The sequence below is a fragment of the Oncorhynchus kisutch genome, linkage group LG4 (assembly GCF_002021735.2).
Source record: "Oncorhynchus kisutch isolate 150728-3 linkage group LG4, Okis_V2, whole genome shotgun sequence".
Taxonomy (NCBI): Eukaryota; Metazoa; Chordata; class Actinopteri; order Salmoniformes; family Salmonidae; genus Oncorhynchus; species Oncorhynchus kisutch.
Genome location: NC_034177.2, coordinates 54984152 through 54998494, shown reverse-complemented (window position 1 = coordinate 54998494; position 14343 = coordinate 54984152).

The following is a 14343-nucleotide window of genomic DNA, read 5'->3' as shown; positions in this document are numbered from 1 at the left end:
TAATCTGAGACGGCGCTCAGACGTAAAAGTATTTCTCCGCCATGTTGGAGTCAACAGAAATACGAAATTACAACATAAATATTCCCTTACCTTTGATGATCTTTCATCAGAATGTAGTGCAAGGAGTCCTAGTTCCACAATAAATCATTGTTTTGTTCCATAATGTCCAATACTAGTGTCCAAGTAGCTGCATTTGCTGTCCTTTTCAGCTCACGTGCCCAAAAACTGACTGCTGGTCCAGGATAACACCCACGAAAACTTCCAAAAGATATACTCCAGGTCGAATAAACTGGTCAAACTAAGTATGTTATTATCATATATATCCAATAACATTCCAACTGTATCATACGTTTTCAGCTGGAGCCAAATGGAAGGGCGGTAGCACCCACAGAGAAATGTGCCACAGGAAAATGGCATTCTGTCGGGACACTGACTATTTCCCCTCCCATTCGTTCAAAGTTCACAGCAAATACTCCATTCCACTTTCTACTGAATGAGGACATATAGTGGAAGGCATAGGAAGTGCTTCCAGATCCATATCTTGTTGGGAAAGGAGGGGGCGATGATGTTAAAGTTGTCCCAACATTCAGAATTTCACTTCTTGTTTGGAAAATTGCCTGCCCTATGAGTTCTGTTATACTCACAGACATAATTCAAACAGTTTTAGAAACGTCAGGGTGTTTTCTATCCAATAGTAATAATAATATGCATGTATTAGCAATCTAGGACAGAGTAGGATGCAGTTCACTATGGGCACGCAATTCATCCAAAGTGAAAATACTGCCCCCTATCCTCTACAAGTATTAAGCCAATGGGTTTTTGGTTTGAGTTTTGTCTTGCCTTCACCTACTCAACATTGCATCTTATAGGTTGGTTTGCGTAGTTTGCTTACGAGTGGGGATGTTCCAGTTAGAATCGTCCCAGTGAACAAGCACCAAACCAGCGTGCGTGAGTGCAGAGTTGGATGGTGAGCCGTGCATTGCATGATGTGAAATTTTGTGCTGTTCCTATCAGAATAAATCTCCATGACTGGTGCTACACGTTGGAGTTCCGTGTCGATGACTGATTGAACACAATGCAAGCAGAGTACTGTTACAGTGGTGCCGTGACCGTTCTTCTGGATCGGATCATCCTTCGCTGGATTTCCATCTCAGAACTTCGCTGTGGTTGCTGTTGAAGAATCAGATAAGACGTTGCTGGTTCAGTGTATGGCGGTATCACATTTCGCCACAAGAGGGCGCCACTGCAGCGTTTTCGAAATTGAGGATTTCTCTGACTGAGGCTCTTCACAGATAAACGATAACTTTTGTGTTACTTGTTTATTTGCAATTCTAATGTATATCTGATATAAGTAGGGTGAGTTTTACCAGTGTACTAGATATAGGTTAGATTTTGACTAATATATATATATATATATATATATATATATATATATATACATTTTTATTAGTGTGTTGATTTCCCATTGTTAAAATTGAAGGTGTTGGGAGAGGTAGGGGTTTCCTATCATTTAATCTGTCACCATCTGTTGGAAGGGGTTCAGACAAAATTGAAGTTGCTTCTACACCTATGCCTAAACTGGAGGGTTTTGATGATAGTTTACCCATGGACACGCCCAAGGATGTGTTTGAAACAGTTTTGCCAAATACTGGGAGTGGGGAGGTCTCCATGGATTTCATAGCAGACATAGTACAGCAGATTGGTCATTCCATTGGGGAGAACATTGCCTCCTGTTTGGAGTCAAAGGCAATTGTTGGACATGTTTGGGACAATGTTATGGGGAGTGTATGCAGCTCGAGGGGTATGGATGTGTCAGGCCTGAACCTGGTATTGACGTCTGATATCAGGGAACCGGTGTACTTTCGGGGGGATGGCTCTGAAAAGTGCATAGTGCATGAGTGGGAGGATATGGTCATGGTTTACATGCATAAGAGGGGCATATCTGTGATGGACCAAGCAGTTGAGATTATGGGCAGGCTTATGGGAAGGGCCCGCGATGTTGTTAAAGTTGGCAAACGCAGCAATCCCTCCATTGATTTATCTAAAGTCCCGAGTCCCATCTTTGACATACTGAAACAAAATTTTAGTGACACGGTTTTTTCAAGCATGCCCCTTGCTGACTTTTATGCCACATAACCTCTGACTGATGAACAACCATTTGAATATTGGCTCAGACTGAACAGGGATATGGAGATTACTGAAGATTGTCTAAAGAGACAGAAAAAAAGTGTTGAAGACCCATCTCGTGAGCTCACAGTCATGTTCATCAGACATTGCCCTAACGCTGAACTGTCCCTTATCTTTAAGTGCAAGCCATACAGCAGTGGACCACTGCAGATGTTCATGAGAGGTTGGATGAATACAGGAGGGAGCGGAGGTACTCTCACTTATCTAAGGTGACCCCAGCCATCGCAACAATGAAGCAGGAAGTTGGTGCTGTCATGCCGATCACCATGCCTGCTGTGAGGCCCCACATGGAAGTACCCAATACGTTGCATTACCCAGCCCAGACTATTCAGGGCTCAGTGACCTGACAGTTCAAACGATCCAGAGGTCTTATGTGACTTAGGTTTGACTGATATTAAATGTCTCCTCCTGTCAAGCGTCTCCTGCTGGTAAGAAGAAACTCATCCAGCTCATAGCTGAGTACCAGTCTATTTTTTTCAGGCACAAGTTGGAATGTGGAAAAAGCTTCCGGATGTCTTCACCGCATTCAACTGAGTGATGAGAATCCCTTTCGGATGCCCTACCGACGCCTTTCACCAAATCAATATGAGAAGCTCAAACAAGCATTGAATGAGATGGAAGAACGTGATATCATATGGAAGTCTAGTAGTGAGTTCGCCTCTCCCCTTGCTCTTGTATGGAAGAAGTCTGGAGACCTGAGACTCTGTACTGATTTTCGTTTGCTCAATGCTCGCCCCATCAAAGACGCCCACCCACTCCCTCACCAGGCTGACGCGCTGGCTGCTTTAGGTGGAAATGCCTTTTTCTCGACAATGGACCTTACCTCTGGCTACTACAATGTGGAAGTGCATGAGGATGACCGGAGATTCACAGCTTTTACGTCTCCATATGGATTGTACGAATACAATCGTATGCCACAGGGGTTATGTAATAGTCCTGCAACCTTTATGAGGATGATGCTAAACATCTTTGGGGATCAGAATTTTCTTAGCCTGCTGTGTTACCTTGATGATGTCTTGGTCTATGCGCCCACTGAAAATCTGTCTATACAGCGCCTGGAAATGGTTTTTGAGCTTCTCAATGCTCACAACCTGAAGTTGGCGCCAAAAAGTGTAACTTTCTGCAGAGGTCTGTGAAGTTTCTGGGGCATATCATTAGTGCGGATGGTGTAGCTACAAGACCCTGGGAAGGTGAGGGCCATTACAGGAGTAACAGAAGCTGATCTGATGGAAGATGGCACTGACATTCTATCTCAGAAGAAATTGAGGTCATTCCTTGGGATGGTGGTGTATTATCAACAGTTCATTGAAGGTTGCTCGACCATTGCAAAGCCTCTCTTTGGATTGACTACTGGACACAAGGCTCCACGCTGGAAAAAGAAGCAACGCTCACCTGTCAGGAAGTTGACGGGTGCTGACTGGACAACAGAATGCAGACAGGCCTTATTCCAGCTAAAGCAAGCCTTACTGGACCAGGTTTTATTGGCCCACCCCAACTTCAAAAAAACCTTTCTACTCTCGGTGGATGCATCCAGCAATGGCTTTGGTGCCGATATGGTTCATATGTATTGAAATTAATTATATGTACACATGAAGACAATTGAAAGAGTGAAATGAGAAACGTCATTGTTTGCTAAATGATCGACTTTGATAATGGGGATTATATATTGAATAACCATTCACTGTTTGTATTCTTTCATGATTTATGATAAATAGTTACGAGCCTAAATGACTCACGGATGATTACTATTGACTTCTTAATGAACAAGACTGTTGAACTCCCTAAATTATGTTAATAATGAATGACATGATTTGATCTTTGATTATGAATTTGATTGGATACATGTTATTTGTTTCCTTTGTGATGCAGCACAGACTACTCAGTAAATATACCACTTTATGGTTAAAGGAATTCCTGCCTCAGTCTCATCCATTCCTCTGTCACCTGACACGTGACCACCTGTTCACCTTCACTGTCAGTCATCCTACCTGTCCAGCTACCCACACAGATTCCACTAATCTTTCAAAGGTCCTTCGAACCGGATGATGACTGAACCAAAGACAGGTGAAAAGGAAATGGAGGAGGAGAGGGAAGAATTGTCTCCACTGGAAGGAAGAAGAGAGGAGAGAGCAGCTGAGGGAAAGGTCTTGGAACAAAGGAAATATCCAGGAGCTAAGCCTAAAGCAACAAAGGCTTCATCCTCAACCACCAGCAGCACCAGAAGAACCAGGAAAGCACCTGGTTATCTTAAGGATTATGTGGTCAAGTTTCCGACATCAAAGGGCAAGCCCACCAGAGCTCAAAGTGTTGATGGATCAACCATACGTTTCAGCCATCAACCATCTCCTTTGAGCTAAGGACCGGAAACTGCTTTGGAGCAGGAAAGTGGTCTACATGAAGAACCTATGGAGGAGAAAACTCCCACCGCACAGGGCGACCAGCTTCCTGAGGCAGGCTCCACTCACCCCTTAACTAATGGGAAATCGTCGAAGCACTATAGACGGAGTGGGAGTTCCACCAGTGGATACCCCTTTGGAAGTGGCCATGGCAGCCGCCATTCACTAGTCCTCAGTGATTCACAGACCACTGTCCTACAAGAGAGGATGAAACTATTAGCATTGGAGGAAATTGACCTGTCTGCCTTTCTTTCCCAATCTGCCCCTCTGGTACAGCATAGCACACAGTCCCCGGAGGCTCCGTGGTCAACAGCCAATGCGGAGCAGGGGAGACAGTCCGCTCCGCCAACGCCCTCTATGCCAGTGACACAAGTTAGCATTCCTCCATCTGGACAAAGCATCACTCCTTCGCCTTTCCGCCAATTACCAACCATGGCAAAGCGTTCCTTTCGTCGAGGGCCAGGCCAGTCCTCAAACATCAGGTCGGGGGTCTTTCACCCAATTCCGGCTGCCACAAATGGAGGGTCTGGGACAGTAGGGGACCGGCCCAATGAGGCCACAGTGGGCTCATCAGAAGTACCGGGTTTATCCTTCACGCAACCAGAAGAGGGAGCCAACATTATGAAACTTCTAGTAGCCTCAGCCTATGGAATTCCCAGACCCAACTGCCATACTTTGAAAGCGGAAAGGAGAGTGAATTTGTCCTTTTGGAAATGGTATTGGAAAGCCTACTGGGTATTCACAGTCATCTGTCAGAACGCTACAAATACCAAGTACTAATGGATCATTTCCCAGTGTATACAGGCTGGCCCAATCCTTTATGCACTCCGGAACACCATACACTGCAGCTCTCCGGGCTCTGGAGGCGAGATATGGTGAGCCACGCCAGCTAGTCCAGAATGAACTAAACAACATCCTGAACACGTCTCCAATTAAAATGGGAGACCATGCTGCCTTCCAAGAATTCTCCCAGGCTGTCCAATCCCTGACCTCGATGCTCCAATCCATTGAGGGAGAAGATGGGAACGAGCTGATATGTGGCTCCCACGTGGACAGGCTTCTTAGCAAACTACCAGTGTACCTCAGAGACAGTTTCATTGAACATTGTTTGAATAAGGGCACCCTGAAAGAGGGCTCGAGAAGCACCTATGCTCTCAGAGATCTTCTCCCTGGCTGTCCAATCCCTGACCTCGATGCTCCAATCCATTGAAGGAGAAGATGGGAACGAGCTGATATGTGGCTCCCACGTGGACAGGCTTCTTAGCAAACTTCCAGTGTACCTCAGAGACAGTTTCATTGAACATTGTTTGAATAAGGGCACCCTGAAAGAGGGCTCGAGAAGCACCTGGTTGGAGGTGAAAGCAAAGTCGAAGAGCATCGCTCACCAGGCCACAATCTCAGCCATAGCCACCGGGGGAAGGAAGGAGTTTGAACGCCAGGAGGGACAGAAAAGGCCAATTCCCACTACCATGTACTTAAATAGTGAGGCCGGGGAGGAACCCGGGAAGAAGACCCCTCTCAAGAGCATGAACATCAAATTCCAGCCTTACTGCCCATATTGCAATAGTAAGGGGCACTTCCTTGGCTCATGCCCCAGGATAAAAAAGCTCACTCAAACTCAATTGAAGGCCTGGATCACTTCAGGCGAGCGATGCTACAAGTGTGCCCATAGCCATAAGGCGGAGAACTGCACATTGAGGAAACCCTGCAACCGCTGTAAAGAAATCCATCTCACCGTGTCGCATGATGTATTTCCCCAAGCACAGAAGGAGCAGAGTATGCTCATGGTAGGAGCTGTACCTTGACCAGCAGAACCGGTCTCCAAGGGTCATGTTGAAGGTGGTCAAGGTCACTCTGCAAAATGAAGGGAGAAGCATTGATACATTCGCCGTTCAAGATGATGTGTCAGAAAGAACAATCATCTCACGGCGGCCACCCGTCAGCTTAACCTGGAGGGGACCCCCGAGACCCTTAATCTCAGAATGGTGCAACATGATGTTATCCAAATGAAAGGCTCTGCTGTAAACCTTTAGCATTTCACCTTCAGGAAACAGGGACGTGGCCTATAACATCACCAATGCCTTCACGGCAGATAGCTTGAATCTCGCAGAGCACTCCTGCCAGGTAAGTGTTCTAAAGAAACAATATCCTCATTTACGAGGATTGCCTCTTCCTAACCTGGCCAGAGTAGCACCACTTATCCTGATTGGGTCAGACCACCCACATCTCGTCACCCCGACTGAGCCTATACGAGCTGGACCAGAAGGAGGGCCCATTGCTGTCCATACAGCCTTGGGTTGGGCTGTGCAAGGTCCATCATTCTCTCCAACCAAGCTGTACAGTCACAGCAAGACGTTTTCACCAGAAGCAATCCAGATCCATTCCCCTGTGCAGCCACTGAACTCCTTCGGAATGTTGAGATGCTCTGGAAGATGGACACCTTCTCCAACCGGAAGCTACAGGAGGTCACTCGCTCGAAACATGACTCCTATGCATTAGACCTCCTGGAGAAGAGCACCACCACCACTGAAATGGATGGCGTTCGCAGGTATGCAACCCCACTGCTACGGGTGCCCAACCATCCTCCTCTGGCAACCACGACACGGGCTGTACTCCCACTACTGCGTGGAACGGAGCGACGCCTTGTGAAGAATCCTGAGCTTGCAGAAGTTCATAACGGAGAGTTTCATAACCTTGTGAAGGCAGGCTACGTCACTGAAGTGACAGCTCATGAAGAGGGAAACGCACTCCGTGAATCCTGGTATCTCCCTCACCATGTTATCCAGCAACGTGGTGGGAAGTATAGACTTGTCTTCAACTGTTCATTCCAAGCTGCTGGTCAAAGCCTGAATGACTGTCTACTCCCCGGACCAACCTTAGGTCCTTCCTTGCTCGGTGTCCTTCTCGGGTTCCGGCAGCACTCTACAGCCAACAGTGGAGACGTCAAAGCCATGTTTCATCAGATTCGTTTCCTGCCTTCCGACACCACACTGCTCCGGTTCATATGGCGAGATATGGAACGAGATGCAGAGCCCACAATCTATGAATTGCAGGTACTCCCATTTGGCACCACCTGCAGTCCTTGCTGTGCCATATACGCTCTGCAGAGACACGCATGGGAGCATCCAGACAGTGACCCAGAAGTATTGGATTCAGTGGAAAATGCCTTCTCTGTGGATAACTGCTTACAGAGCGTCCCATCCACGGCTGAAGCGAAAGCACTCCTTGATAAAGTACGGAATCTCCTGTCCAAAGGGGGATTTGAGGTCCGACAGTGGGCTAGTAACAGAGTGGAGGTTATCCAGCACCTCCCGCCACAAGCTAGGTCCAGTTGCAGTGAACTATGGCTAACGCAGTCTGGTGCTAACCCAGAAGAGCCCTCTCTAGGACTGAGGTGGAGCTGCATACCGGATACCCTGGGGTATAAGCACCGCTCATCCCCGAGCACCCGAAACCCCCACTCTGCGCACCATCTATCGGACTCTGGCCAGTCAATACGATCCCCTTGGGTATATCCTGCCATACACATATCCTGGCTCAAGTTGGAGTCCTGCAGGTATAAGGTGTTAGTCGGAACTCGCATTGCGGAAATCCAAGACCTAACAGAAGTCCAGGACTGGAGGTATGTTGATAGCATAAACAATCCTGCTGATGACGTTACTCGCGGTAAAACCCTTAAGGAATTGGCTCAACCACATCGCTGGAGCTTGGGACCAGTATTCTTGTCTACGATATCTACGATGTCGCTCTTGCTGTGGGTGATTCCCTGATCCACCTCTATGCAGACATCACCATTCTGTATACATCTGGCCCTTCTTTGGACACTGTGTTAACTAACCTCCAAATGAACTCTTTCTGTGGCCTCCAACTGCTCTTAAATGCTAGCAAAACCAAATGCATGCTTTTCAACCATTCTCTGCCTGCACACCCCCGCCCGACTAGCATCACTACTCTGGACGGTTCTGACCAAGAATACGTGGACAACTACAAATACCTAGGTGTCTGGTTAGACTGTAAACTCTCCTTCCAGACTCATATCAAACCTCTCCAATCCAAAATCAAATCTAGAATCGGCTTTCTATTTCGGAACAAAGTCTCCTTCACTCATGCCGCCAAACTTACCCTAGTAAAACTGACTATCCTACCGATCCTCGACTTCGGCGATGTCATCTACAAAATAGCTTCCAATACTCTACTCACCAAATTGGATGTAGTCTATCACAGTGCCATCTGTTTTGTTACCAAAGCACCTTATACCACCCACCACTGCGACCTGTATGCTCTAGTCGGCTGGCCCTCGCTACATATTCATCACTATACCCACTGGCTCCAGGTCATCTACACGTCTATGCTAGGTGTTACGGATACAGGTGTCCTGTGTCTGTGTGTGTGTGTATCCTGTGTTCTTTTCTCTCCTTCTCCCCTCACAGGTGAAAATCATCACTCCCCAATCAGTCACCAATCCAATCATCAATCAGAAGACACACCTCCTCCTGTTTCCTACCCAATCACAGTTCCTTTCCCTTGGTTTAAAAACCCTGTCAGTTGTTTGCTCTAGAGCTCAATCTCTCAATGCCATGTCTGTAGGTCTCTGTGTTTCACTCTCTCTCTTTGTGTATTAACCTCTCTTTTGTTTGAGCACCTCCATAGCACTTTGTCATCACCTGTGAGTATTGTTTTTGGTTATGGTGTTTGTGTTTGATTGCTGGTGGGAAAAGGGGAAACCAAGACAAGTCGCCCATGGGCATACACTACCCGTAGGTAGACTTTGTTAAATACACTAGTTAGAACTGTGCGGACCACCCACTGTATTTTTGGTTAGTTAGTTAGCTGTTGTTAAAGTAGGCTAGTCTAGCTTAGTTTTTTTTTGAATACTTATTGTTTCTTTCCTTGGGTCCAGCTCAGACCCTTTTCCTGCTCCCCCCATTACCGTGTGTTTACAAATAAACCTTGAGTTTGACGGTAGATTTCAGTTGTCCTGGTTATTTCATTCACACTTTTATTTTGTCACTATTATAATTTGCATGAGTTATGTTACGGGTCTCAATACCATCCCCCCTAGACTGTCGGGCCAAAAGGGATTCGTAACATAAGTGGAGCCTCGTCCGGGATTCTGTCATAACTGACACCCATGCCGCTCATGTAGATTGTGCTAGTGGTATAGTTCAGTGTTGAGCGTCATAGCTGAAGTAGCATTAGTGTTTGCTATTTTCTTTGGCACTTGTGAAGTAGTGTAAACTGACTACTTTGATTTGAAATCCTTTTTGGTTAACCCTTCATGGGAGGTTTTTGATAAATGTCATAGAGTTGATTTAATGACCTTGGCTGACCATTATTCAGTATCGATTCCACAGAATGTAGTTAAGTCGGAGGTTAAAAAGCTGGTGTTAAATGTATTGTTGGAAGAGCAGGTGCTTGTTTTACCGCTGCCTGAGCCTACTACCCCTGTAGGGGATGTTGCTGCTCCTGTAAGCCCATTGGTGTCTGATAATGAGGGCGTGGCTAAAACACCAGCCACATTGTCCCGTTTTGATCCACTCTCCCCACTGTCAAATGGTGATACCAGGAGGGATGTCCGTTTAGCACAGTTCCAACTGGAGGTGGAAGAGAGAGCCCAAATTAGGCGAGAGACTCTCCAGTTGGAGATGTGTAAAATTGAGGCAGAAAAAGAACGAGAACAACGGCATTTGGAGATGTGTAAAATTGAGGCAGAAAAAGAACGAGAACAGTGGCAGATGACGATTAAAATGCGCCAGATGGAACTGGAGGCAGAGACAGCAAGGCTAGCCTTCGTTCCTGCTGTCACTGTTAGTGAGTCGTCCTCACCTGCTGTGTCCTCAAACACGTTTGACATTAGCAGGCAGATTGCCTTAGTACCTTTGTTCAGAGAGTCGGAGGTTGACTCCTATTTTTGTGTATTTGAGCGTATAGCCGTAGCATTGAAATGGCCTGAAGAGGTATGGTGCCTATTGCTTCAGTGTAAATTATCTGGTAAAGCCCAAGAGGTTTTGTCAGCGCTACCTCTGGAGGACAGTTTGAATTATGAAGTGGTCAAAGCTACTGTTCTTCGTGCCTATGAGCTTGTGCCTGAGGCATACCATTTAGGTCTCATAGGAAGTCTTCTAGTAAGACTTATGTGGAATTTGCTAGAGACAAGGGAAATCTGTTTGATAAATGGCATGCTGCTAGTAAGGTAACTGATTTCAACTCTCTCCGGGAGTTAATCTTGTTGGAAGAGTTTAAAAATTGCTTACCCGAAGGCATTGTAGTTTACCTAAACGAACAGAAAGTATCCTCCTTTGCAGAAGCGTCTGTGTTTGCAGACGAGTTTGTGTTGATGCACAAGAGTGTATTTTCGGCTCAAACTGAGAGTAGAGCCACTGAGTTTCCTACCTTTAGCCCTAGTCGGCCAGCAGTAGTATATCAAGCACGCCAGAAGAATGAGCGTCCCTGTTTCTATTGTCATAAAGTGGGACATATGATTAATGATTGCTTCCTGCTAAAACGCAAACAAGGGATGCCTCTTCGTGCCAAGCCGCCAGCTGGTGTTGGTCTAATTCGTATGGTTGTGAGGTCTGCAACAAAACAGGTGACTCAGGGTGACTGTAGTTTGAAAGTCTCAGTCCCCGACCGCAGTTTGTGTCCCTAACGAATGACGAAGCGTCTCAGCGTCCGGTTAAAATCCTTAGAGATACTGGTGCAGTCGCAGTCGTTTATATTGTCTGATGTGTTGCCCTTATCTGACGATACATACTGTGGTTCCAGTGTGTTAGTGCAGGGTATTGAAATGGGTTTTGTCCCACTTTGTGTCCCACTTTGTGAAAGTACACTCTGAGTTAATCAGTGGAATATTCAGAGTGGGGGTACGTCCTATGTTGCCAGTGAAAGGTGTGACCTTTATAATGGGTAACGATATTGCCGGAGGACAGGTAGTACCCGTATTGGAAGTATTGGATAAAAGTGACCACTCTCTCTCGAATGAGCTGGCACAGAGTTATCCACATGTGTTCCCCGCTTGTGCTGTCACTCGTGCTCAGGCACTACAAGAGGGTGACGTGATAGATTTGTCAAACATTGTTCTGTTCAAAGAGGTTGATCAAGAGGATGGATTGTGTGATACCTCTGAGAAGCTGATCACCTCTGACAAAAAGCCCAGGAAAGAATCAAAGAACGTTGAACTTATTGCTGATGCAACAGAGTTACCAGTCACTCGTGAGCAGCTGATTGCTAACCAAAAGGTTAACAACAAGCTTGCTAAATGTTTTTCTAGTGTTGTCTCATTGGAAGATGTGAAGAAGAATGTGGCTTATTTCATTGATGGTAATCTCCTCATGCGTAAATGGAAATCCCATGTTGACGCGTGTGGAGATTGGAATGCTGTTTACCAAATAGTGATTCCTACAGCCTTTCGACAAAATGTGTTATCCCTTGCTCATGATCACCAGTGGTCTGGTCATTTAGGAATTACAAAGACTTATGATCGGATCCTTCGACATTTCTTTTGGCCGGGTTTAAAACAAGATGTGGCTCAGTTCTGTCGGACATGCCACACATGTCAGATAACAGGAAAACCAAATCAGGTTATTCCTCCCGCTCCTCTTTGTCCCATACCTGTCATAGGTGAACCATTCGAGCATGTGGTGGTTGATTGTGTTGGACCGTTACCGAAGACAAAATCGGGTAACCAGTTTTTGTTAACGATTATGTGTATGGCTACAAGATACCACGAGGCCATTCCTCTGCGAAGAATTACAGCCCCAGTAGTGAGTAAAGCCTTAATAAAATTATTCACGACATTCGGGTTACCTAAGGTGGTACAAAGCGATCAAGGTACCAATTTCCTATCCAAGCTCTTCAAGCAGGACAAGAGTGGAGTGGATCATCCTGTTTGTTATTTTTCCCGTAAATTTAATAAATGTCAAACAAACTATGCGACAATAGAACAAGAAGCTCTTGCTTTGTTGTTGGCTCTGCAATACTTTGAAGTATATATTGGTTCCAGTGCCCTACCAGTGATTGTATATACTGACCATAACCCCTTAGTTTTTCTCCACCGAATGTATAACCAGAACCAGCGCCTTATGCGTTGGGCGCTGATTGTACAGAATTATAATTTGGAGATCCGCCACAAAAAGGGTTCAGATAATGTGTTGGCAGATGCTTTGTCTCGTGTGTAAAAATGATTTTTTGTATTTTTTGTAAGGTTGACTTTGTTGATCTTGTGAGTATTCATTGAAATACTGTAGTCGCAATCCCTAGGGTTGCTCTTTTAAGGGTGGCAGTGTTACGGATACAGGTATCGTGTGTCTGTGTGTGTATCCTGTGTTCTTTTCTCTCCTTCTCCCCTCACAGGTGAAAATCATCACTCCCCAATCATTCACCAATCCAATCATCAATCAGAAGACACACCTCCTCCTGTTTCCTACCCAATAATCACAGTTCCTTTCATCAGCACTTTTCTGTGTTTCAGTGTGTCTGAATGGCTTTATATATCAATTCGTAACACTAGGTAAAGCTCTGCCTTATCTCAGCTCACTGGTCACGATAACACCCACCCATAGCCCACGCCGCAGCAGGTATATCTCACGGGTCATCCACAAAGCCAACACCTCCTTTGGCCGCCTTTCCTTATAGTTCTCTGCTGCCAGTGACTGGAACGAATTGCAAAAATTGCTGAAATTGGAGACTTACATTTCCCTCACTAACTTTAAACATCAGCTATCTGAGCAGCTAACCGATTACTGCAGCTGTACATAGTCCCATCTGTAAATATCCCACCCAATCTACCTACCTCATCCCCATATTGTTTTTTACTTTGCTGTTCATGTGCACACCAGTATCACTACTTACACTATCTGTCACTCCAGTGTTAATCTGCTAAATTGTAAGTACTTTGCTACTATGGCCTATTTATTGCCATACATCCTCATGCCATTTGCACAGACTCTATGTAGACTTAATTTTTTTCTATTGTGTTGACTGTATGCTTGTTATTTCCATATAACTCTGTGTTTTTGTTTCTGTCGCACTGCTTTGATTTATCTTGGCCAGGTCGCAGTTGCATATGATAACTTTTTCTCAACTAGCTTACTTAGTTAAATAAAGGTGGGAAAAAAAATTATACTAAAAATGAAGGTGCTCGACTCCCCTGATCCAGTGTCCCCAGCATGAATTCAATGACGGAAGAGAAGAGCCAACGGAAACTCTTAATGTTAATGGACATGACCTACCATTTCTAATAGACACTGAAGCTCACTGTTCCTGTTTAGGCAATCCTGGACAAGTTGTTCGAAGAGAAGAGCCAACGGACACTCTTAATGTTAATGGACATGACCTACCATTTCTAATAGACACTGAAGCTCACTGTTCCTGTTTAGGCAATCCTGGACAAGTTGTTCGGGCTTCCCTGAGCTAATCGTTAGTAACAGTAACAGAGGCATCAGGACAGCTCGGGAATGTGTACTGGACAAAGATTTGTTTGATGAACCTCTATTTGACTCTGACAAGGTGCTGTTCATTGATGGTTCTGCTTATATAGATCCAAGTTGTAATGGCTTTCTTCCTGGGAAAGAGAGGACCAAAGCGCCGCGTGGTGGGTGTTCATCTTCTTTAATAATAAATCCCAACTGAACACTTCAAATTACAAAACAACAAATGTGAAAACCGCAAACAGTCCTATCTGGTGCATAGACACAAAGACAAGAAACAATCACCCACAAACCCCAACACAAAACAAGCTACCTAAATATGGTTCCCAATC